This window comes from Agrilus planipennis, unplaced genomic scaffold (genome assembly GCF_000699045.2).
Source record: "Agrilus planipennis isolate EAB-ADULT unplaced genomic scaffold, Apla_2.0 scaffold5, whole genome shotgun sequence".
Taxonomy (NCBI): Eukaryota; Metazoa; Arthropoda; class Insecta; order Coleoptera; family Buprestidae; genus Agrilus; species Agrilus planipennis.
Window position 1 is genome coordinate 763075 of NW_020442468.1, and position 25287 is coordinate 788361.

The window sequence follows — 25287 nt, forward strand, 5'->3', positions numbered from 1 at the left end:
TGTTTTTCAGTTTATCTTATTGGATACTTCATGAGTTAGTCAAATCATATATATATGCATGTAGAATAATATGCTAATATTTACTGCCTGCTAATTAGCGAATTTTGAAGCGCAGATATGTTTGTAATGGAATTTGGTGCGGCTGTCTTCTCTGATGATACGACATTCTGGATTCAGTTGACTCTTAATACGTCTGACCAAAAGACAGAACTGCGCCCTAACGCCTACTTTCGGTATATACTTGTCCAGAATGTTGGTATCTAATCGAAATTTATAAATATACATACATTCCCGTTTAAATTCCAAACATCGGCCGTTAGTAATAACTATAATATAAAGGTTTCGTTTTGACAGACAGGATTGACAGGTGTACTGTTTTTATAGTAGATCTGCTGATTTCAACTACTGATCATCATCATCATCATAAGGTCGTCAGTCCTAGGACTGGTTGGACACGCACCTCCACTCTTTCCTATCCTGAGGTAATCTTCGCATTTCCCTAAAATTAGAACATTCCTCATCCTTAACTATTTGTGAACAGTAATCTAATCTAGGTCTACCTCTACTCCTCCTAACTCCCTCTAATATGTCTTTGATTAGACCTTCATACCTAAGAAGGTGTACTACCAACCTATCTCGCCTATTTCTTATTGACTTCTATAAAGTCCAACCAGTATGCTTCGCTGATTTGTGGTCTAATAGTTTTGTGGGATTTGATAAATATTTCAACTGCTTTCTAGTAGATTTAAATGACGATATATTGCCATACTGTGATTTCATGTGGTTGTTTAGGATACCTTGTCTCATATCCTATTCGAAAAAATTAAATATAAACTCCCAGAAGATGTCATTCTTCATAATTCTTTCTCAATGTCACCCAGCCCCAGATACGCCTATTGTCCCTCGATCATTAAATCTTTTGTAGAATTGCAATATAAATTTGCTTTCAAAAACACCTAATAATTTAATCTAAAACCGATCTCATGCCTATTTAGGACACTAATCTCATTATAAATAAAGGTATTTTAAATATGTATGTATATAAAATTTATTGTAGTACCTGATTACAAAGAACCAAAAACTGGGGTAATGAAATTGACAAAGTCGCTGTTCTCAGATTAAGTAGTTAAAACAACAGTAATCTTCGAGGACATTTCAGAATTAATTTATTAATAATTGTTTGAAAAAGGCTTAATGGCTGGAGATAATATAATTACTTACAATTAGTTTTCGCTATCTAAAGCAAACAATAACAATGTTTAGTTTAGTCAAATTAATAGAAAAGTCGCCGTTGTTTTTAGCAATTTTTTTTAATATGTAGTGAACAAGTAGCCGAAATTAGGTACGAGATACCATCTCAGTATAGATTGAATTTTTTTCAAAAATTATTTATATTGGGAATTGAAACAGAATTACCGTTTTGCCAACAATTAGTTTTAAAAAGTTTACGAACAAAAGTCTACCGAAAATGCTCAAGGTAAATCATTAAATTGTTTAAGACAATAAAGGTTCATTCTTACTCGTTCTCATTGTGAACATACCAACATATGTATTGATATAAAAGAAATTTGGTCCAGTTTCATTAATCGTTCGTAGTGGTCTTGATGACCTTTGTTTGAAAACATCGTGTCTATGAAGGGATGGATGAGGGTGCATAAAGGCAAAGAGAGAATGAAATCAATATCAAACATCTGCCCCGTTCATTGATTGTGAGTGAATCTAGTTATGAAAGAGGAAGAGCTATGGTACAAGTGCGCAGGATCACTTCAGGTATTATCAATCAGTTAAAGGAGGGAGAACAGTTGGTAACCTAGGAAGCAGCTGTTTCATTGCCACTGATCGATTTTTCTTAAAATACTTTTATTCAGGATTCGCAGGACAATCCTGAAACTAATAAAGTATTCGAATACACATAAATAAAGTGCTAATGTAATCTAACTTTTCATTGAACTTCTCTAAAAGCACCTCAGTTGTCATTATTATAATTTTCATTAAATATCAGGCAAGTCTCAGATGAGTAGAATAGAATTAGATAAAGTCCGTTGACCAGAAGCTGGAAACTTCTGGAGTGAAGACTTAAGAATAATACTGACAGCACCGGAGGACAGAACAGTATTGTATGAAAATAAATAAAAGTAAAAAGTAGGGAAAGCAAATATAAATATACGAGACGAAAAATTAGAAAAAGTGGCTGATTTTAGGTATCTAAGAAGTCAGATAAGTCAGGACGGAAGGAGTTGTAAGGATATAAAGCAGAGAATAGCGCAGGTTTGAGTCGCCTTCAATAAAAAAAAGTCACTTCTATCCTCGCGAACGATTAATTAAGAGATTTGAATAAGATTGTTAAAGGTGTATGTTTGGTGCGCGGCGCTGTACGAGTGCGAAACATGGACGATGGGCGCAACGAAGAGAAAAGATTAAAAACGTTTGAAATGTGGTGTTACATGTGAATGATGAGGATACCGTGGATAGAGAAGGTTAGATGTGAAGAAGTATTAGAAACTTTGTGGATGACAATAAAAAATATGTAAGATAAGTTTGTAGGACGTTTTCTCAGGCAATGAGGTGATAGTTAGAGACATATTAGAAGCAGAAACAGGAGACAAGAGGAGTAGAGGTAGACCTAGATTAGATTACTGCTCGCAAATAGTTAAGGATGTCGGTTGTTCTAGTTTTAGGGAAATGAGAAGATTAGTTCAGGATAAGAAAGACTGGAGGTGCGTGTCCAATCAATCTCATGACTGACGACCTTATGATGATGACGATTAAATTATACTTAAAACAGAATTACATACTTATAGGTATATAAGCAAGGACGGATGGGTTGTTTATGGGTCTAAACTAGCGAGAGGGCCGTAGTCGATAGTTTTTAATAAAATTACGAACAACAAAATAAAAATGCATTTCTTCTGTTGAATAAAGTTTCTTATCAGAGACGTAGGTAAATGTGGAAAAGAAAGAGTTATTTAAAACGAATGGCCTTCTGATGCCACATGGTTATCTGTACGTAAATATGATAAAAACTTGTCGATACAGCTTGTGTGGTTTTCGGCTCGATTTAAATTCGGATGCAGTAAACAGTTGTCCGTGTGTGTAGACACACAAACAAATGGACGTGAACAAATATTTGACATAATTATTATTATTTCTTGCCAGTTTCGAAATGTGCAACGAACCGTACAATCCAGACTGACGTGAACGTCAAATGTATAATATATAAATAAAAATATTTACCTGATACGCATAAATAAATATGTAATTTTCGTTTTTATCTCTTACACTGTTTACGCGCGCCTTAAATCCGAAAGTATACAAAATATATTGTAAAAAATGCCATCCATAAGGTCGTAAAAGTACAAATAAACCGCAATCAGAAAGTTTTGCAACGCTAGAAGAACGTTTAGACCAGGGGTGGTCAACCTACGGCCCGTGGGCATCATTGAGGCTCGCCTAGAACATTTTTCCGGCTCGGGAAATTCGTCATCATCATACGGTCGTCAGTCCCAGTGTTGCCACCTCAAGGGATTTATCCCGATTCGAGGGATTTTTGACGTTCTCGAGGGATAAAGGGATTTTTCCTTATTTTCGCTGGATTTTTTTGTAATTTGCCATTTTCTGGTTGGTTTTGTATGATTTTGTTGACCTGATGTTATATTATGAAGGCGCTCATTTTTCTAATTGTAAACGTAAAATTTTGTCAGCTATAATCCTATAATGCTGTACGATGAAACGGTTGATTACGACGGCAACGTGCGTTTAAGCCTACTGGTGCAACCTGCAGGTACCTGCCTAAGTCCCTACGATAAATTGTCTTAAACTCTTTTGAATTGTACGAGGGTGGATTGATAAGTTTCCGGCCTAACCAAGAGATGACGCCACTAGGCCTACCTTGAGGTGACATTCTATAGTACCATCCTTGGATAGCTTGTAGCTATAGTTTCAGCCCGATCTCCTNTGAACGACTCACCCTCGACCGCAACCCCAACACGCGTTTCACAAGATAAGAGCTTGGAAAATTTATGACGTGTACACCTCTTCCTGCGTCGATTTTCATAAGGGCGTCAGCAGGGATGGTCCGTTTCCTGGTCAGATCCCTCCAGAAATTATTAAACACAATGTGCGGAAGTGACGGTCGCAATAACCACACAGTATGTCGGTCGCCTTCGCGTCCCTCAGCTTCATCACGGCCCAAAGAGCATGAGCACGCACCGTTTGTTTTTTTTTTCCATTTCTCCGTTTTCCATTTTCATAAACCAGCAGCAGTCGTCGACGATAAATCGCAATTAATCCATTGTCACTGAAATAATGGACTTTAATACATTATGCATGGATGTAGGGCACTACCACGGTATACGCCATGGGCAGTCGTTGCGCTTTTGCCCTGTCTCAGCGCCAATGGACGGCTCCGTTGCGTGTTTTGACCGCTGCGATATTTTTTCGAGTGGCTCGAAAACAAAGGAACCTGAATTTATTTAAATACAAAACAAAGGGCGCGTGATGATTCTTTGTACGACCGTGTTTTTGATCGGTTCTCATTATTACCATGCAGGTTATTATCATACTTGTTATAGCATCCTGTGACGGTACCAAGATGTTTTTCAGTTTATCTTATTGGATACTTCATGAGTTAGTCAAATCATATATATATGCATGTAGAATAATATGCTAATATTTACTGCCTGCTAATTAGCGAATTTTGAAGCGCAGATATGTTTGTAATGGAATTTGGTGCGGCTGTCTTCTCTGATGATACGACATTCTGGATTCAGTTGACTCTTAATACGTCTGACCAAAAGACAGAACTGCGCCCTAACGCCTACTTTCGGTATATACTTGTCCAGAATGTTGGTATCTAATCGAAATTTATAAATATACATACATTCCCGTTTAAATTCCAAACATCGACCGTTAGTAATAACCATAATATAAAGGTTTCGTTTTGACAGACAGGATTGGCAGGTGTACTGGTTTTATAGTAGATCTGCTGATTTCAACTACTGATCATCAATCATCATCATCATCATCATAAGGTCGTCAGTCCTAAGACTAGTTAGACACACACTCATAAGGTGGTCAGTCCTAAGATTGGTTGGACACGCACCTCCACTCTTTGCTTCTTTTAACTCCTATTTCTGCCTCTAATATGTTTCTGACTAGACCTTCATGCCTGAGATGGTGTCCTACCAACCTATCTCGCCTATTTCTTATTGACTTCCACAGAGTCCTCTCTCTCTCTCTCCTATTCTTTCTAATACCTCATCATTCTTCAATCTTCCCTGTCCACGATATCGCCTGTAACACCACATTTCAAATGTTGATATGAAGATGTATAATTTTATATGTGGCCCGCAGGGTCATAATTTCTTTCCAAAGCAGTCCCCAAGATCATTTGGATTGATCACCGCTGATTGAGAGGAATTATAAATGAACGAATGATAATAATACTTGATCCCATAAACTTTATTAAAATATATTTCGTTATTTTGGAAATATATACAATTGCTACTTAAAAAAAAAAATTGGTGTCTAAAAAAGCGTCGACGCAGGCTGTTGATACTAATAATGGACAGAATCATTTTCAAACGCCTTCGGTTCCATATTAAAGATTTTTTCGGAAAAAAAATGTTTAAAATCCTTTCTGAAAAGAAAAAATACTGCACAGTTCCAACACTTATTTAATTTTTATAGAATCATTAAATCTGATCTTATAGTCTTCAGTTTTCTATTTTATTTCCGCGTCGAGTATTTTTCCTAGAGTTATAATGACAATTTGGATACATTTGAAGATTTGAAGGTGGTTTTTCGCTTGAATCTTAACGTTACGTTTTGTAGATTCCATTTCGTGTATTTTTCTACAATGGTTTTATTTCTCGGCATTATCAAGCTGATTGTGGTTATTTCAATTCAATTTCGACCATACAATTGTATAACAGGAGATAGAACAAGGACAATTGCCTTATTTTGTAGCACAGAAGATATCACTTCATTCTAAAATTCTCCAGTACTTATGTATGTAGGAATGTAGTAGTTGTTACACTTAAAAATATCGTTATCTTAGTCCCCCATAAAGTATTGTTCAATGAAAAACGATAATTTAATCAGTTAGACTACCAGTGTTATTAATAGACTAATCAAACTGCAGTTGAATTTAAACCTATAAAAGAATTGGTTCAGTATAATTCCGTAATTTTAAAATTGATAAGACAACAAGCATTTATGATTTCCAAAACAGGACAAGAATATTTAGTAGGTACTTTTTATCAGTATAAAAAAAGGAATGCTGATCATTTCTTTTTAACGAATAAATGTAACGTAAATGTACTGCAAAATAGGAATCAACGTATTCCTTCCTTTTAGAGAACTATCATACGGTCGTCAGTCCCAGTGTTGCCACCTCAAGGGATTTATCCCGATTCGAGGGATTTTTGACGTTCTCGAGGGATAAAGGGATTTTTCCTTATTTTCGCTGGATTTTTTTGTAATTTGCCATTTTCTGGTTGGTTTTGTATGATTTTGTTGACCTGATGTTATATTATGAAGGCGCTCATTTTTCTAATTGTAAACGTAAAATTTTGTCAGCTATAATCCTATAATGCTGTACGATGAAACGGTTGATTACGACGGCAACGTGCGTTTAAGCCTACTGGTGCAACCTGCAGGTACCTGCCTAAGTCCCTACGATAAATTGTCTTAAACTCTTTTGAATTGTACGAGGGTGGATTGATAAGTTTCCGGCCTAACCAAGAGATGACGCCACTAGGCCTACCTTGAGGTGACATTCTATAGTACCATCCTTGGATAGCTTGTAGCTATAGTTTCAGCCCGATCTCCTTGCTAGTGTAGGTTTGACAGCACGCTGAACAAGACGCCTCTGTGGTTTTCGTAAAAATGGAAAAGCAGGAAAATCGTGCTGTCATCAAATACTTTTATTTGAAGGGGTTAACGCCGAAGGAAATTAAAAAAGAGATGGACTCAACACTGGGGACATCCTCCCCGTCATATTCAACCGTTAAGCAGTGGGTTTCCGAGTTTAAAAAGGGTCGTGTGAGCACCTCTGATGGGCCTCGCTCAGGACGCCCCGTTGAGGTCACAACTCCAGATATGATCGAAAAAATTCATCAAATAGTGCTGGGAGACCGCAGATTGAAAGTGCGTGAGATAGCTGAGACCTGTAAGATGTCATATGAACGTGTGCAACATATTTTGCACCAACATTTGCATATGGAAAAGCTCTGTGCAAGATGGGTGCCGCGTTTGCTAACAGTCGACCAAAAATTGATTCGAAAAAACATTTCTACCGCAAATTTGTCATTGTATAAGCGTAATCCAAGCGAATTTTTGCGTCGATTCGTAACCGTTGACGAAACGTGGGTCCACCACTACACTCCTGAAACCAAAGAACAGTCTAAACAGTGGATTGGACCAGGGGAACCAACTCCAAAGAAGGCAAAAACAATTTTTTCGGCGAACAAGGTTATGGCTACTGTTTTTTGGGATGCAAGAGGTATTATATACATTGATTACCTTGCAAAGGGTAATACTATCACTGGTCAATACTACGCAGACTTATTGCAACGTTTGAGCCACGAGGTGAAAATTAAACGACCTCATCTGGCGAAGAAAAAAATCTTGTTTCATCACGATAACGCACCAGCGCACACGTCAATCGTTGCGACGGCTAAAATCAACGATCTAAAGTTTGAATTGATGCCGCACCCTCCTTACTCTCCAGACCTAGCCCCGAGTGACTATTTTCTGTTCCCTAATCTCAAAAAATGGCTTGGCGGTAAGAGATTTGCGGACAATGAAGAAGTAATCGAAGCTGTAAATGGTTATTTTGAGGAGCTTGACGAATCAGTCTATAGAGATGGCATTAATAGACTGGAACACCGCTATGAGAAATGTATCAGCCTTGGAGGAGATTATGTTGAGAAATAAAAAAAAAAAATTTTTAAAAACCTTGTTTTTCTTGGTCAGGCCGGAAACTTATCAATCCACCCTCGTATATTAAAATATTTCTCCATTGTGAAGGATAGTATACGATCGCTATGTACCTACATAAATGGTAATACGCTTGCTTTGCAGACATGTTAAATGCATTCGGAATTTTAATTAACCTTATATTGCAATCTAGATATTTATATATGTGTGCCAAGTATGAACGCGGAAAATAGCATCAATTAAATCAGAATATCAGTTAGAATCATTAGGACGCTAATATATGCATAAACATGAAACTCCACTTTTGATGCACCACTTGATAGCATTAACAAACGATAATAGACACATAATACAGTAAAAAGTCACTTCTATTCTTTAGATTAAAATTTGTTTTTGTTATTACATTCGTAGTGCTATGAATAAATGCCGCAAGCGATCGATATCGACGATAGGCTATAAATCATGTGGAGGACAAGACTGGCAGGTAAAAACAAATATATCAGAAATTTCTGGAAATAATAGAGAGGGTAGAGGTAGACCTAGATTAGATTACTGTTCGCTAATAGTTAAGGATGTAGGTTGTTCTAGTTTTAGGGAAATGTGAAGTTTAGCTAGAAGAATAGGAAAGAGTGGAGGTGTGTGTCGAACCAGTCTTAGAACTGGCGACCCTATAATGATGAGGGTACAGTAGTAATAATATAAGAAACGAGGCAGGGGTCATTTTGATAAAAAATGAGGAAAAGGCAGATAGGTGGAAAGAATATTTAGAGAACCAATACGGTGTGGAGATAGATGAGCTAAGTTATTCTATAAAGAACCAATACGCAGGCTATGAGTTAGGAGATATATTAGAGAAGGAAGATAGTGTGGAGGTAGATAAGCTGGGTTATCCCATAATGAGAGAAGAGTTCGATGTAGCATTAAAAAACTTAAAGAATAATAAGGTGCCAGGTGTAGATGGGATACAGGGGGAAATTCTAAAACATGCAGGACAAGAGGTTATAGATAAGCTACTTAGTCACATTTACGAGACGGGGAAAGTTTCAGAGGATTATAAACGGAACATGGTAGTAACCATACCTAATAAGGGAGACGCGAATTTGTGGGAGACATTTAGAAGAATTAGCTGAACTTCCCATGCATCAAAAATCTTAACTAGAATTGTACAGAGGAGGACGAGAAAAAGGGCGGAAGAACTATTAGGGGAAGATCAATTTGCGTTTAGAAGAATAGAGGAACGCAAGAAACCATTCTAGCTAGAGAAAACGATAGAAAAAGGAAAGAGCGCGTACATAGGATTTGTAGATTTTTAGCTTTTGACAATGTTTAATGGGACAGGATGTTAAATATACTTAAAAATGTAGGGATGAGTTACAAAGATAGAAGAGTGATACTTAGTTTGTATAAAGAGCAACAGGCAGTTATAGAGCTGGGGCTGCAACGTAGAGAAGTAAATATTAGAAAGGGAGTCAGACAGGGATGCATTCTGTCACTGCTACTTTTTAATCTATACATCGAAGACGCGATCAATATCATTAAAGACAGTACAACTGTAGGAATAGATATACAGGGCCAAAAGATTAGTATGCTTAGATTTGCAGATGATATAGAAGTATTAGCATCTAGCAAGGAGGAGTTAGAGATAGCTTTAAATAAAATGGATGCGGTACTGACAAAACAGTATTGTATGAAAATAAATAAAAGTAAAGCAAAAATACTTGTATGCAAGGGAAGAAAAAGTAGGGAAAGAGCGAATGTAATGATAGGAGACGAAAATTTAGAACAAGTGATAAAGCTCTAGCGATTGCTAATGAAAAATTCCGATTAGACGGAAACGTTGTGGATACCAGAGATAGTCCTAAGGGAGAGTAACGTTTTAAGAGACTGATTTCAGAAAAATGCATAACTGTTAACAAAGATTACTATTTGCATTACAAACAGAGCCGTAGCCCATAGATATTCAATACATCACGGTATTTATGATTATAACTCCATTGCAAATGAACAAAGACTAGGAACCATAGAAATTATTATATAAGTTATATGAAAAATACCATCAGGTTTCAGTTTTTTAAAAGCTTGCTTTCTCTCTTATAACACGATATCTTGCTAGAGATTTTATTACACTAATATCATATGTTTAATCGATCGGAGAGGTTCTTTTTAAATCCCACCCGTGAGACTCCTCGTGCTCATAAACATGTCACTAGGTAACAAATCGTAATCTGATATCGAGAATGGGTAACACTGGTAGCCACGATCACCCGTAAATCGGTCTTAATGGTGCGATTTTAGGGGAGATACGAAGAAAACAGTACGAGAATTTGGCCTAAATCAACACCGCTGTTTATCAGTTTAACACTAAAGCAAAACCGGCGATAAAACCAATAGCGATTAGACAAGAGCGAGCTTAGGTCTTCAGCTGAGTCTCGTTAAAATATAGGTGATATAACGCGTATCCACTGAATGTGCTGGTGGCCGTGGTGTTTATCTTATTGCCTTAGTTATCAAAGGGTGCTTTAGTTGCTCGATAAAGGAAAATCTCCATCAAGTTTTCACAATGGCACAAGGATCCATATATCCACATTGGAAAATATAAAGTTGGAAATTGTAAACGTTAAAAATTGCCTTAACGCGAAAATCAATTTTAAGGGTTAATAACTGAAACTGAATCTTAATCTAAATATATATATAAAAAGCTAAAGTGCGTACGTAAATACAGGGTTTTCTCTGTCACCACCAACTCCTATCAACATCCCGTTGGGGTGGTAAATACCCCTTGGTCTCCTGNTGGACTCAACACTGGGGACATCCTCCCCGTCATATTCAACCGTTAAGCAGTGGGTTTCGTCCTTTTCTAACTTATGAGACCTTTTGGAAAGTTCTAAAAATTTCTGAAATGATCCAGAAAACTCCAGAATGTGTGCAACTGTTACACTCGGTCTAGAATGTTCTAAAAATTTCAGGAATGATCTAGAAAGTTCCAAATTGTGTGCAACTGTTAAAATCGATATGGAACGTTCCAGAAAGTTCTAGAAATATCTGGAATGACCGCATGTTTAATGGTCTACTGAGGATCGATTTCCTGGGCGATGATCAAAGTTAACAAATTGGTTCAACTGAATTTAGCCTATCACGTGCCCCTATTTTGAATAATAGCGGAACGTTTTATTTTCGCGATTGGTTACATTTTGAAATTGGGAAAATATTTTTGAAAGTGTAGGTGTATAGGGGAGGTATTAGAAGGATAACAGAGGGCGCTACAGAAGTCAATTAGAAACAGGTGAGATATAGTTGGGACGATCAAACGACTGCAATGGAAGTATCTTCTTTCTTGTTCCCACTTGGAACTGTAGTCATTTGATGCTTTCTGAAAACGCCCTTATTGTTAGGAAATGCTTCATGGGTAGTACAGACAAAGTGAAAAGAGATAACCGAATAACAGTAAGTAGTGCAGTGGTTAAAGGTTGCTTAGGTACTCAAACGATCAGGGTCGGCTTTATAACCCCTTGGTTAGAATTATATCTTTAGACAAGCGTCTTACTTTCATAAATTCCTGAGAATGTTGAAGTTTCTTTTAAAGTCTGATGCTGGCAACATGCTCAAATTCTGCTGTCTGCATCTCTTTCTGCTACACATCAATTGGTGTAATGTTATTCCTTTTTCTTTATTAGTGTCCGCTGCAATTCCTACCTGACATCTCTTTTCTGTGTTTATGATATTTCCTACAACAACTGTTGTGAATAAAGGTAACCGCTCTACTTTTATTACGGACTGTGCCAATTTTGAACGATCCAATTATATGTGGATGGGACACCTTCTCAGTTATGAAGGGTTGGTTAGAGGCATATTAGAAGCAGAAACAGGGGTTGAGAAGGGTACAGCTAGACCTAGATTAAATTATAGTTTCCAAATAGTTGCAAAAGAAGCTGGTTGCTCTAGTGTTTTGAGAATGCAACGATTGGGTCAAAATAAGAAAAACCAAAAGTGCGTATCCAACCAGTGATGATCTTAAGTAAAAATTTATTACGATCTATTAATACAATTCGTTGTGCAGCTCATTTGTAACGTACTTTTTTTTGTAATTCGTATGCAGGTGTATGGTACATCACAGTTTATGCGAGTTTAGTAGAGCTAGCAACAAAAAAAAATGATATACATATAAACATACACGTATTATATATGCAACCGGAGAATAAATGCGTAGTTATACAAGCTAATGGTATTAATTTATGCTCTTCTTTGGCCTTGTACATAGAATGAGAGAATTAATTAAAATAAAGTGCTTTAGGTTGTGTGTCGGAGGCCCCCGCACTCTCTGACCAGGCTCCGTGGCAGCACTTTTCATTAAAACAATAAGCTACGCTAATACTACACATGTACTATCACACACACAAAGTACAAAACGTTACGTTAATTTAATTATATGTGCATTTAAAGTGCATTGTCAAGTAGTTAATTGTTGAAAAAAAAAAATGAAAAAGAAGCACGGAACAGTGTACGACAAATGAACTGGTGACTCCATTTGGAATAGTGGATAGAACAAAAGAAGTTTTTATTGTTGTTATTATTAGTTATGTTTAATCCAGTTAACTAGCGGGATCACACTGGGCTAGACTTACTAGATTTAAAAGGTAACATCATCAGGAATATAGATCAAAGAAAAAAAAGTTTAAGTGTTTCAGTACCATCAACGACTAAACTGGTGGCTGGGCAATCCCCCTTCGGGCTACACAGGAAGGTGAAGCGAAAGTATTATGAAGATTGGAAAAACTTTGGCGGTTGTTGTAGAACAAACAAAATAGCTCAAACCCCACCGCCAAAACGCGACACTGTAGTTGTCCTAAGCACTTTTTGGTAACACCGAACTGAACAGTTCACTTGAGTCCCTGAACAAGGTAACCGAAAAGTGCTTCGGACAACTACAGTGTCGTGTTTTGGCGTTGGGGTTTGAGCTATTTTGTTTGTTCTGTAAAGCGAAAGGTCCAGTTCAGTGTATTTTCAGTAATCGTGGGAATAAATAGATTAAAACGGGAAAGATTATCTACGAATCCTCAGCAATAGTCTAAACCACTGGGTCATGCCACTCGAACACCTCACAATCTTTATAGAAAATCGATTCCAGTCAAATTGGCTGAAATATGATGTTCTTTATGACTTACTGATCACTGTTCCAATGGGCACCAGGATAAAAATTAAAAAGTTTCTTCTGCTCCATGTATCAGCACGATCTTCACCCTATCTGCTAGGACATTCAATAGATTATCTTTTTAAGCTCTAGATATGTAGAAAGGTTCATCATCGTCATCATTAGCATTAAAAGGTCGTCAGTCCTGAGACTGGTTGTTCACTCACCTCCACCTTTTCCTATCCTCAGTTGATTTTCGCATTTCCCTTACACTAGAACATCCCACATCCTTAATTATTCGGACAGTAATCTAATCTAGCTCTGTTTCTGCCAACCTGTCTCCTTTATTTCTTATTCACTTCCATAGAGTCCTCTATTCTCCTATTATTTCTGATACCTCCTCATTTCTAAACTTCTCTATTCACGCTATATCATTCGCCTTTAACATCACACTTGGAACGTTTCTAACCTTTTTTTCCACCGCACCCACCGTCCATGATTCGCACCCGTTCCAGACATACATCTTTAGCAGTCTTTCCCGAATTTCTAAATTAACCGTTCGCGAGCACAGAAGTAATTTCCTTTTGTTGAAAGCGACACGACCCTGCGCCAGCCTCGGTAGAAAGGTTCAATACAAAATCAATTGGACCTAAACGGGATCTCGCAATGGTGATATCTATCGTAATCCTGAAAACTATTTCCAAGATCACTTCAAGACAGGTGGATTTTTGAAATGACCCTGGAGATAGAGGAGGGCGTCATCCTCTTTAGACCCAATATCTTTTGGATTGGGCATTTCTACATATGTAAAGTACGAATTGGGTAATCGATTGAGAATCGTACCAGTTATAGGTACATTAGATTGAAATTGTGATATTTTTTAATTTCAAAGCTGGTGCCGATGAGAACTTTGGTGGTCTAGGATTGTTTCTCCTTCGGTGGTTACACCGATGGAGATGTTTATATACCGTTTAACCAGCCACTGAGTTTCAGTACTACACAACGAAGTACTTTACGCTCAAGCTATGTTCCCTGAAAAGTTGTGTAGTGAAACGTCGAATACACGACTCCATGGGTGTTTTCACCGAAGGAAAAACAATTCTAGGCCGCGGTTCAAGCAACTGAATGTGTGGTACACCATCTTTTGAATATCATCGTCATAATGTCGTCAGCCCTAAGACTGGTTGGACACGCACCTCCACTCTTTCCTATCCTGAGCTAATCTTCGCATTTCCCTAAAACTAGAACATCCCACATCCTTAACTATTTGTGATCATCAGTACTCTAATCTAGGTCTATGTTTACTCATCTTAACTCATAAATATTCAGTCTGTCTCCAGTCTCTCAGAGTCTTTCAGTATCTCTGAGAACATCTCTCACAGTCTCTCAGTTATTGCCTATGTGTTTTTATGGATATCTCACAGTCTCTGTATGAGAGACTCCAACAATAAAATTGTTAATTCAGAGATTCGAGTTTCTCGTTCAGAGATTCGAGTCTCTTGTTCAGGGACTGGATACGAAATGAGGATCTCCCTATGAGCGACTCTAGTCTCTCGTTCAGAGAGGCTAAACAGTTTTTTTGATAGTCTCTCGACAGTCTCTCAGCGACACCAGAGACACTCGATGAGAGACGGAGACTCGAGTCTCGCTTTCAGGGACTCTGAGAGACTGAACATTTTTATCTCGGGTTCTGCTTCTAATATGTCTCTAATTAGCTCTTCATGACTGGGAAGCTATCCTACAAACCTATTCCGCCTATTTCTTACTGATATCCATTGTGATCTCTGTTTTCCTTTCTTTTTTCTAACTTTTGAATAAAAACCGAAAAGACGAACTAGAATTTTTAACGTTCACGTACCTACTATTATAATGTGTAATAATTAGCTCATTATTTTATTTTTTTATTTTTATTTTTATCTTTTCTAGTATATTTTAGTACATTTGTCTCATTTACCTCATTATGATGACATTTATGTAATCCGTAAACCGTTGTTTCTGTGGTACGACGCCACTAAAGGAAAGCGTAAATATTCACGCAAAGCTGCAAAACTAGGAATATATTACAGTTTCTTCCCTGTATTAAGGTTGTCTTCATTGCAGTATGTGTATGAACGTTGGACCGTTAGCTTTAGTTCAACAACAGACTTGAAGTCGTAAAATGTCGAGTTTACGACGCCCAGGCAAATAGTAAATAATAGAGAATTACCAGTGACAGCCAGGGTAACAATTACGTGGCCGTTTATAGGCATTAACTACCGAAACTACTGCCGGATGTGAAAGTTAAAATTGGTTTTAGGGCTCATCTTATAAAACGACATGATGACAGTTGTGGTAGCTAAATGTATTGTGTTCACTATTTATAATCCATAGTAAATTTATAATTGTATAATTTTTTATTTTATTATAGGAAAATAAAATCGGGATATATATGGTGGTAGCTTTTATAGGGTGGGAAATAGAACAGCACAAAAAATCGACATAAAAAAACTAGACGTAGAAAATATATGTATGTAGCTATATATTATTGAATTGCATAAAACTTTAAGAAAATATAAGAAAAATTATTCAAATTCCTATTGAACGCATTCAAATCCTAAAAAGTTGTAATATAGTCACAGTAATCATCAAAATCAAAGGTTTTTCTAAATTTTTATATATCTGTTCTTGTTTGGAAGTTACCGGGAGGCACAGCAAAGGAATCTAAATTTTTCTTAAACTATCTTTACTAGAATTCGCTCTAATTTTGATGGGAAAGCACAAACTAAAGATTCTTTTAGATATTTTGCATAGACAAATAAATATTATTATCATTAAACAAGGATCCACATCTTCATCGCTAATTTTTGGTCTAAGACAGGACAGTAGTTAATGATTTTTGTAGAAAACAGTTTAAGAACAAAAAGGGGTTATGGAAGTCAATATAGAAAGACAAGATAGTATGGTATAGATATTACAACACGTTTTTAGACATGAAGGACTAAGTGGAAATATATTAAAAAGCCGAAGCAGGAGGCAAAGACATAGCCACATTAGATTACTGTTCGCAAATAGTTAAAGATGTATAAAGTTATTCCAAGTTTGGAAAAGGCAGAAAGATGGAAAGAATATTTAGAGAAGGAAGATAGTGTGGAGATAGATGAGCTAAGTTATTCTATAATGAGAGAAGAGTTCGATGTTGCATTAAGAAACTTACAGAATAATAAGGCGCCAGGTGCAGATGGGATACTAGTTGGTCAGATTTACGAGACGGGGAAAAAAGAAGTCACTTCTATGCTCGCGAACGGTTAAATTAGAAATTCGGAAACGGTTGTTAAAGTATGTTTGGAGCAGGGCGCTGTACGGGTGCGAAACACGGACAGTGGGCGCGGCGGAAAAGAAAAGGTTAGAAGCGTTCGAAGTGTTGTGTTACAGGCGAATGATGGTGATACCGTGGATAGAGAACGTTAGAAATGAAGAGGTATCAGAAAGAGTAAGAGAACAGAGGACTCTATGGAAGTTAATAAGAAATAGGCGAGATAGGTTAGTAGAACACCTTCTCAGGCATGAAGATCTAGTCAGAGACATATTAAAGGCAGAAACAGAAGTTAGGAGGGGTAGAGGTAGACCTAGATTAGATTACTGTTCGCAAATAGTCAAGAATATGGGTTGTTGTAGTTTCAGGGAAAAGCGAAGATTAGCCCAGGATTGGAAAAAGTGGAGGTGCGTGTTCAGCCAGTCTTAGGACTGACGACCTCATGATGATGATGTTTAAAGAGAAAGTGAGGATAAGAAATATTAAAAATCACACAAATTATACCAATAATTGGCAGTGGAATGACATACTTATTTCAATATCAACAAAGTCAACGTCTCGCAAAAGTCAACTGTACAAAAAAATACCTTATCATATTCACTTACTTACTGCTGCTGATTTATAACGACAATAAAAGGAAGTCGTAAAATTTGCCGATATTTTTGTTTGAAAAATAAAGGCGATTACAACGGTTTTATGTCTTTATGCAGTGCTCCGCCAACATTTAATTACCGAAAAAATGAAAAGCAAGATACTCTTGTCGCACAGGAAATTGGTCATTTTTAATTTTATTACATCTGGAACAAGCACACTATTGATAAACGCTGTTTTGAATGGAGATAATTACACAGATGATAACCATAAGTCGTTGCTAACTGCCCACAAACCATTAGACGTGTCAGATTTACAATGACATGATGATAGTTTAAGAATACTGTATACCGTATATTTGAAATGAAAATGCAATAAATAATTTTTTAGGTTTTAATAGAACTCTTTAGTTACGTTTATTGGTTAAATTTTATGTATTCTGTATCTTATAACCCGATATATTATTATTATTTGAAACATCTGCTAAAGTGTGCATTTAGGTCAATCATTATTGAGGTACTTCTTCAATAAGAAATAAGGGAGATATGATGGTAGGAGACTTTCTTAAGCACGAATGGCTAGCTACATGTGTATTAGAAGTTAGAAACAGAAATAGAACTTAGGTGGGAGAGAGGTACACCTAGATTAGATTAAAGATGTAGAAACTGCGAGATGTACATCACAATTTTGATCTTGTTAGTTAGATCTCAGGCAACGGTCATACCATGCTGAAAACACCACTTCGTGTCCGATCACTGAAATTAAGCAACATCGGGCGCGGTTAGTACTTGGGTGGGTGACCGCTTGGGAACACACCGCATGCTGTTGTCATTGTTAGAAGGAGGGATAGGCAGAAAAAAGATTATCGTGACTAAGAAATATACGTCAATGGACAAGGGATAAAAAAAAGAACACTACAACATACTGCAATTAATAAAACCATATGATAAAAAAACGATGAACTACTCAGGAATTTGTACGGCACTAGAAGAAGAAGAAGATCTCATTAACGCATCGCCGACAGCTCTACCAACTCTACCTGCTGCCTTGAAGCAGCGTTTTATGAAATCCTACAAGCGCCATCTGTAGTAGAAACAGTGGTACATTTAGTGCAATTCAATATATTAAACAACATGAATTTATAATGATGGAAATAATTGGAAGTTGGGACATTCAAAATTGGCATAGTCCGCAATAAAACTGTCGTATTTACTTTCTTCTTTCAACTTACTAACTAGACTAGAGCGCTTACTAACAGAGCACCTACTTTTACTCACTACAGTCGTGAGAGAGAATATCATAAACACAGAAAAGAGATGTCAGGTAGGAATTGCAGCGGACACTTATGGAGAACAAGGAATAACATTACATCAATTAATGTGTAACAGCAAGAGATGCAGACAAGCAGAATTTGAGCATCTTGTCAACATCGGACACCAAAGAAAGTTCAACATTCTCAGGAATTTAGAAAAACAGAGACGCTTGTTTAAAGATATAATTCCAACCAGGCAGTTATAAAGCCGACCCTGATCTTTTGAGTACCTAAGCAGTCTCTAAACTCTGCACCCTTTACTATTATTCGCCTCTTTATCTCTTTTCACTACGTCGGTACTATTCATGAATCATTTCTAACTTAACAAGGGCCTGTTCAGAACGCAGCAAATGACTACAGCCCCAAGTAGAAACAAGAAAGAAGATACGTTCATTCTCACAGATAATTTATTGTGGATTTTGCCAATTTTCATCGTTCAAACTATATCTACTTGCTGAGCTGAATCGACGGCGTAGTTCATCAAACATGACAGACACGTTACTAAAAACGAATAAAGAAGTTCATGGTGGTCACTATTCTGTTGAAACTGCAAGATCCGAATTGTGATTTCATTCTTCTTGGGTCTCATCCACTAAATGTAGCAATGCATTACAGATGGCGTTTACCGCGCCGTTTGTATGATTTCATAGATCGCTCTAGTTATTGATAAAGGCGAAGATAGGAAGGACTAGAAGCGCGTTTCTTACTAGTCTTCGAGATGAATACGTTATGATTTATGATGATGACAAAACATATCGGCATTAGATTATCCATTTTTATAATTTTTTGTTTTGATGTACCCAGGTTGCACTTCTTTCACGTTTCACTGCTAATTTTATTAGCTTCTTGAGATCACCACATTCATTTTGAAGAAATTGATATTATGAACGGCAAAACGTCAAGGAACATCAACCGAAAAGTTTCTGCAGATCACAGAAAACGTTTAAATGTTTGGACAACTACCTTCTAATAAGTCATGTACCATTCAGTTTGCTTTATTTTATCCGTAATGAGGAAGTAATTAATAATTAAAAATAACCTATAATATTTACACAAATTAATCAAATAGGTAGTATGGAAAAACATAACGTAATTTTCATACAAATTTCGTCAAATAATTTCTCGGTACTTCTTATAGAACGGAAGAATTCCAAAACTGTTACAACTTCAAACAAATACATGAAAGCCGCGTTCATAAAGTGAAGGGGATAATCCTCTATATTCTTCAACTTTACCTTTTATTATCTAACGTAATTACAGGTTAAAAGTAAACCTAATATATACCAATATTTCCGACATAATTTCATTAAAAGCATAACATTAAATTTTATCAGTTAATTAACACTTACCTTATCTCCGTTTACGTAATTAGAGGTTGATATTGGTCGGCTCTTATCGTCAATATTCTTCTGCTAATTGAAAAATAATTCTCTCAGTCAGATAGAGTATCATGACGTAATATAATTAATATAAATTCAGAGGAGATAGATTTTGTTTATGAATATCAACTTATGTAATCCATGAAATTCGAAAGGACACAAATCGTTTTATTTAAATCTTTTTATCTAAATTCGTTTCATTGACAATTTAAATTTTATAAAAAATAGTCTTCATATTTTCTTTAATACACCAGTTAGTGTAAACAATGCGTTGTTTTTTAGTAAGACTAGGCGGAATAAAATGCAGTATATAAATTTATGGAAATTATGAGATGTAGATCAGGATTTCGAACTTTTCATCAACACAACTAATAAGATCGGAATTGCGGTCCACATTAAGCCAATAACATAATGTTTGTTTTCAATTTGTTTTGAGTGTCTATTAGATTTTATGTAAACTGCTGCAGGACCCAGAGCAAGACTCTATTTCGTCTTTCGTGTATGATTATTGCTAGTAAATGTAGATTTGTAGATTAAACTTATTTTAAACCTTCTTTCCATCTACTGATTACTAAAAATGTTAGATCATTCTCATACACTCACGAAGCAGGTATGTTTCGGTATTAGGATCATAAAGATATGGTAGGAGAAGATGACACTCACGAAGAAGTGGGTGTTGTTTTCTCCTATCGTACCTTTGTTAACATATTACTAGAGGCACGAAGAATATAAAAACAATTGACCGGGAAATACCCTTTTGCAACGTTTCTTGCCACTTTCGTGCTGTGACAGATCTTTCTCATACTAGTATATTACGGTATTAGGGTCATAAGGATAGGGTAGGAGGAGATAACACTCTCGAGTATGTGGGTATTTCGTGGGTGTTGTTTTTTCCTACCGTAACTTTGGGATCTTAAACATTGCACAAACTTACTGTACGCATAAATAGTCACATTTAAACGTGCTACTAGAAACATGACATATATTTTCCATTTGACCAAAAATTAGCTTTCTACAAGGTTTTTTTTCACTTTCGTGATGTGACAGATCTTTCTCATACTAGTATATTACGGTATTAGGGTCATAAAGATAGGGTAGGAGGAGATAACACTCACGAACTGGGTATTTCGTGGGTGTTGCTTTCTCCTACCGTTACTTTGTGATCTTAAGCATTGCGCACACTTACTGTACGCATAAATAGTCACATTTAAACGTGCTACTAGAAACATGACATATATTTTCCATTTGACCAAAAATTAGCTTTCTACAAGGTTTTTTTTCACTTTCGTGATGTGACAGATCTTTCTCATACTAGTATATTACGGTATTAGGGTCATAAAGATAGGGTAGGAGGAGATAACACTCACGAACTGGGTATTTCGTGGGTGTTGCTTTCTCCTACCGTTACTTTGTGATCTTAAGCATTGCGCACACTTACTGTACGCATAAATAGTCACATTTAAACGTGCTACTAGAAACATGACATATATTTTCCATTTGACCAAAAATTAGCTTTCTACAAGGTTTTTTTTCACTTTCGTGATGTGACAGATCTTTCTCATACTAGTATATTACGGTATTAGGGTCATAAAGATAGGGTAGGAGGAGATAACACTCACGAACTGGGTATTTCGTGGGTGTTGCTTTCTCCTACCGTTACTTTGTGATCTTAAGCATTGCGCACACTTACTGTACGCATAAATAGTCACATTTAAACGTGCTACTAGAAACATGACATATATTTTCCATTTGACCAAAAATTAGCTTTCTACAAGGTTTTTTTTCACTTTCGTGATGTGACAGATCTTTCTCATACTAGTATATTACGGTATTAGGGTCATAAAGATAGGGTAGGAGGAGATAACACTCACGAACTGGGTATTTCGTGGGTGTTGCTTTCTCCTACCGTTACTTTGTGATCTTAAGCATTGCGCACACTTACTGTACGCATAAATAGTCACATTTAAACGTGCTACTAGAAACATGACATATATTTTCCATTTGACCAAAAATTAGCTTTCTACAAGGTTTTTTTTCACTTTCGTGATGTGACAGATCTTTCTCATACTAGTATATTACGGTATTAGGGTCATAAAGATAGGGTAGGAGGAGATAACACTCACGAACTGGGTATTTCGTGGGTGTTGCTTTCTCCTACCGTTACTTTGTGATCTTAAGCATTGCGCACACTTACTGTACGCATAAATAGTCACATTTAAACGTGCTACTAGAAACATGACATATATTTTCCATTTGACCAAAAATTAGCTTTCTACAAGGTTTTTTTTCACTTTCGTGATGTGACAGATCTTTCTCATACTAGTATATTACGGTATTAGGGTCATAAAGATAGGGTAGGAGGAGATAACACTCACGAACTGGGTATTTCGTGGGTGTTGCTTTCTCCTACCGTTACTTTGTGATCTTAAGCATTGCGCACACTTACTGTACGCATAAATAGTCACATTTAAACGTGCTACTAGAAACATGACATATATTTTCCATTTGACCAAAAATTAGCTTTCTACAAGGTTTTTTTTCACTTTCGTGATGTGACAGATCTTTCTCATACTAGTATATTACGGTATTAGGGTCATAAAGATAGGGTAGGAGGAGATAACACTCACGAACTGGGTATTTCGTGGGTGTTGCTTTCTCCTACCGTTACTTTGTGATCTTAAGCATTGCGCACACTTACTGTACGCATAAATAGTCACATTTAAACGTGCTACTAGAAACATGACATATATTTTCCATTTGACCAAAAATTAGCTTTCTACAAGGTTTTTTTTCACTTTCGTGATGTGACAGATCTTTCTCATACTAGTATATTACGGTATTAGGGTCATAAAGATAGGGTAGGAGGAGATAACACTCACGAACTGGNATTCTTTATGTTTCCTTTTTAATGTTTATATTTATCTATATTCCGTCTCGTTCGTTGGGATTAGACACAAAGGGTCAAAAGATTAGGATACTTAGATTCTAGAACGATTAGCAGCATTGGCATGTAACAAGGAAAAGTTAGAGTTAGTTTTAACTGAAATGGAAACGGTATTGATAGAATGAGATTTATAAAAATAACACAAAAATATTGGTATATAAGGGATGTAATACAAAAATAGGCACATAATAAGAAGGGACTTTATGATGATGATGATAGTGATGATGAATTAGAATATACCTATGTTCGTTTTTTTACATTTTATTTCAAATTTATGTCGGATAAGGAAGTGGTAATTAAATAAAATACGAATGTATTCATTATTATTTATGTTATTACTATGTTACAAAATATGGTATAATGCTAAACAAGATTAAAATTATATTAAAAGATCAATTCCGACAGTGAATTTGGATTTCTCTAGAAAAAGGTTCGGTAAGTTCGGCACATAACTAGCAGTTTATAGTTTAAGACTTGACTCTAAATTTTCGTCGTTCCTTATTAAGTTCATAGAAAAATAAAACTTGCTCGCACAAATATGTAGGCTCAAATATCGCGATCACATCAAAACCAATTTTTTTATTTGATCATAACACTCTGGAAGACTATTCCAGGTATCTAAAATTAGTGGTTAAGGCTTAGGCATCCCTTTTAAAGCTATCCGCTTATGGTACGATATCAAAAGATATTTCTGTCTTTCCAGTTCTTCCATGCTTTTAGTTAGACTAGTAAATTTCGAAATCAACAAATATTTGCTTTTTAAATCTAATAAATGTATTTCAAATGAACCAGCAGTGATATTAAATGGAATAATAATAATTTAGTTCGTTGCTGCTTTGAGAGAATTCACAATGAAAGCCAAGGTAGGATTCCTTATTTTGAACTGATAAAATCGTTCAGCAAAGCCATTATTCATTGTTTTGATCGTTTTTGTGAAGTAACCATTAGTGTCAATAGAAGCGCCATCCAAACGATTCCTTAAGGTTTGGAAATGTAATGTGTACATCTCTACATCTTCTGCCAAAAGAAGCAAATAATTCTCAAAACTAACTACTTCTTCCACTAATGAAAGTGCAGTGTTTTCGTTTCTTTGAAGCTTTAGATTTCTTTTAAGAGAACTTGAAAAGCATCAATTATCTCTTAAAAGAGTTTACAGAATCCTAATGCTAATCTTTTGTTCTTGCATTACTTATCCTGGAAGCTTTTCTGTCTTTGATACGTAATATCAATCGCATCATCAATATACACATACAATAAAACTCTTCTCTCATTATGGGATAACCCAAGTCCACACTATCTTCTTTCTCTAATGTATCTCCTAATTGTCTAATATTTACTTTTCTACATTTCTGATGTACAAATTCAAAACACTCAGCTAATGTTATTTTTGGAAATTATAAATAAAAAAATGACTGCCAACGTTTTTCATTGCCCTGCTGCTGCGAGCAACTACAGTTGGCAAGTGCATGAGTAATCAATAAATCTTTGACCTCCTTGAACTTATAATCACGCTGCTGAGTTTGCAAAAGTTAAAAATTTTGTTGCATTACTTCCTGGAAGTTATTAATTGAACGAAACCGATTTTTAAACTCTTCATTATACTTTAAAATCTATGCACGAGTACACGTTTAAAAAAAGTCTAATAGTACAAATACCAATCCAAATTCATTTTGCAATGAAACATATACAATTTTAATATAACAGCATTCACTTAGGCTAATTCTTTGTTTTCTTGATAATTAGTATTAGGTACAGTAAGCTCTTAAAAGTTGTTTTTCATTAGGTTCATAAAATAAAACTTTAATTCATTTTTGTTTGTTAAAACATCACTACAGTCACGTATAGTGATATATTGCAGACCGATAATTTTCATGGTCAAAAATTCGTAATCTGTTTGTTATTTTGATCGACCTACATGTTTAGCATTCCAAAAAAGTATTTAATGAATAATCATCTGAAATTATTAACAATAAAATTACGTCAAAAGAACAAGTTTGCGAATATGTTTCATTTTTTAAAGAAGAAAAGAGAAACAGGAACTGGTTTCTTCAAGTCCTTTTCTTCTATTACTTGTCCATTTTTATAGGTCCACCTTTCTATTAATAACTCGAATAACAATATAAATGAATATAAATAATTTACACAATTTTCAAGTATTCTGATTCAAATTTGCGGTTAAAAAAAAATTATTTTCTATTAAATATAGTATAAGGATGCAATTTTCATAGAAGTACATATCCTGGCATCCTTAACCTATTGCAGTTATTATTAATATAACGGATTGTAATAAGTCTTACAAGTATGAATATATTATTCACTGGACAAAAAGAAATATACATAGTCTGTCCAATATAAACACAAGAACAGAGCTTCTAGAGGTGGATTAAAGTGATATGTCTGCACCATGGGCGGAAAAGGAAGCTCGACTGGACCGAGAGAGTGTTCAAATGGTCGCTAAAAACTATATGATTAGAAATTAGAGGGTAGAGTCAATCAGGGGAAGGGTTCTTTGTTGTTGTGCTTTTATTACTCTTGTCTACGATGGAGATTGATTATTATCAGTTGGAATAATATCTCAATAACAAACTTTTGATGATCCTTGAGACACTCTCACGTAATTGATGAAATGTTCATAGCAGTTTTTGGATACAACATACGTGGTGTCATTTGTACTCTTGTCGGCGATGTAAATTGACCATC

General features: G+C 35.9%; 1 long non-coding RNA gene and 1 pseudogene across 1 annotated transcript in view; both read left to right on the plus strand.

Moving 5' to 3' along the window:
- The window catches only part of LOC108735221, a 98465-nt gene that overhangs the window by 57817 nt on the left and 15361 nt on the right, over positions 1-25287 (plus strand). The window lies entirely within an intron of this gene.
- On the plus strand, positions 17663-17783 carry LOC112906706 (annotated as a pseudogene).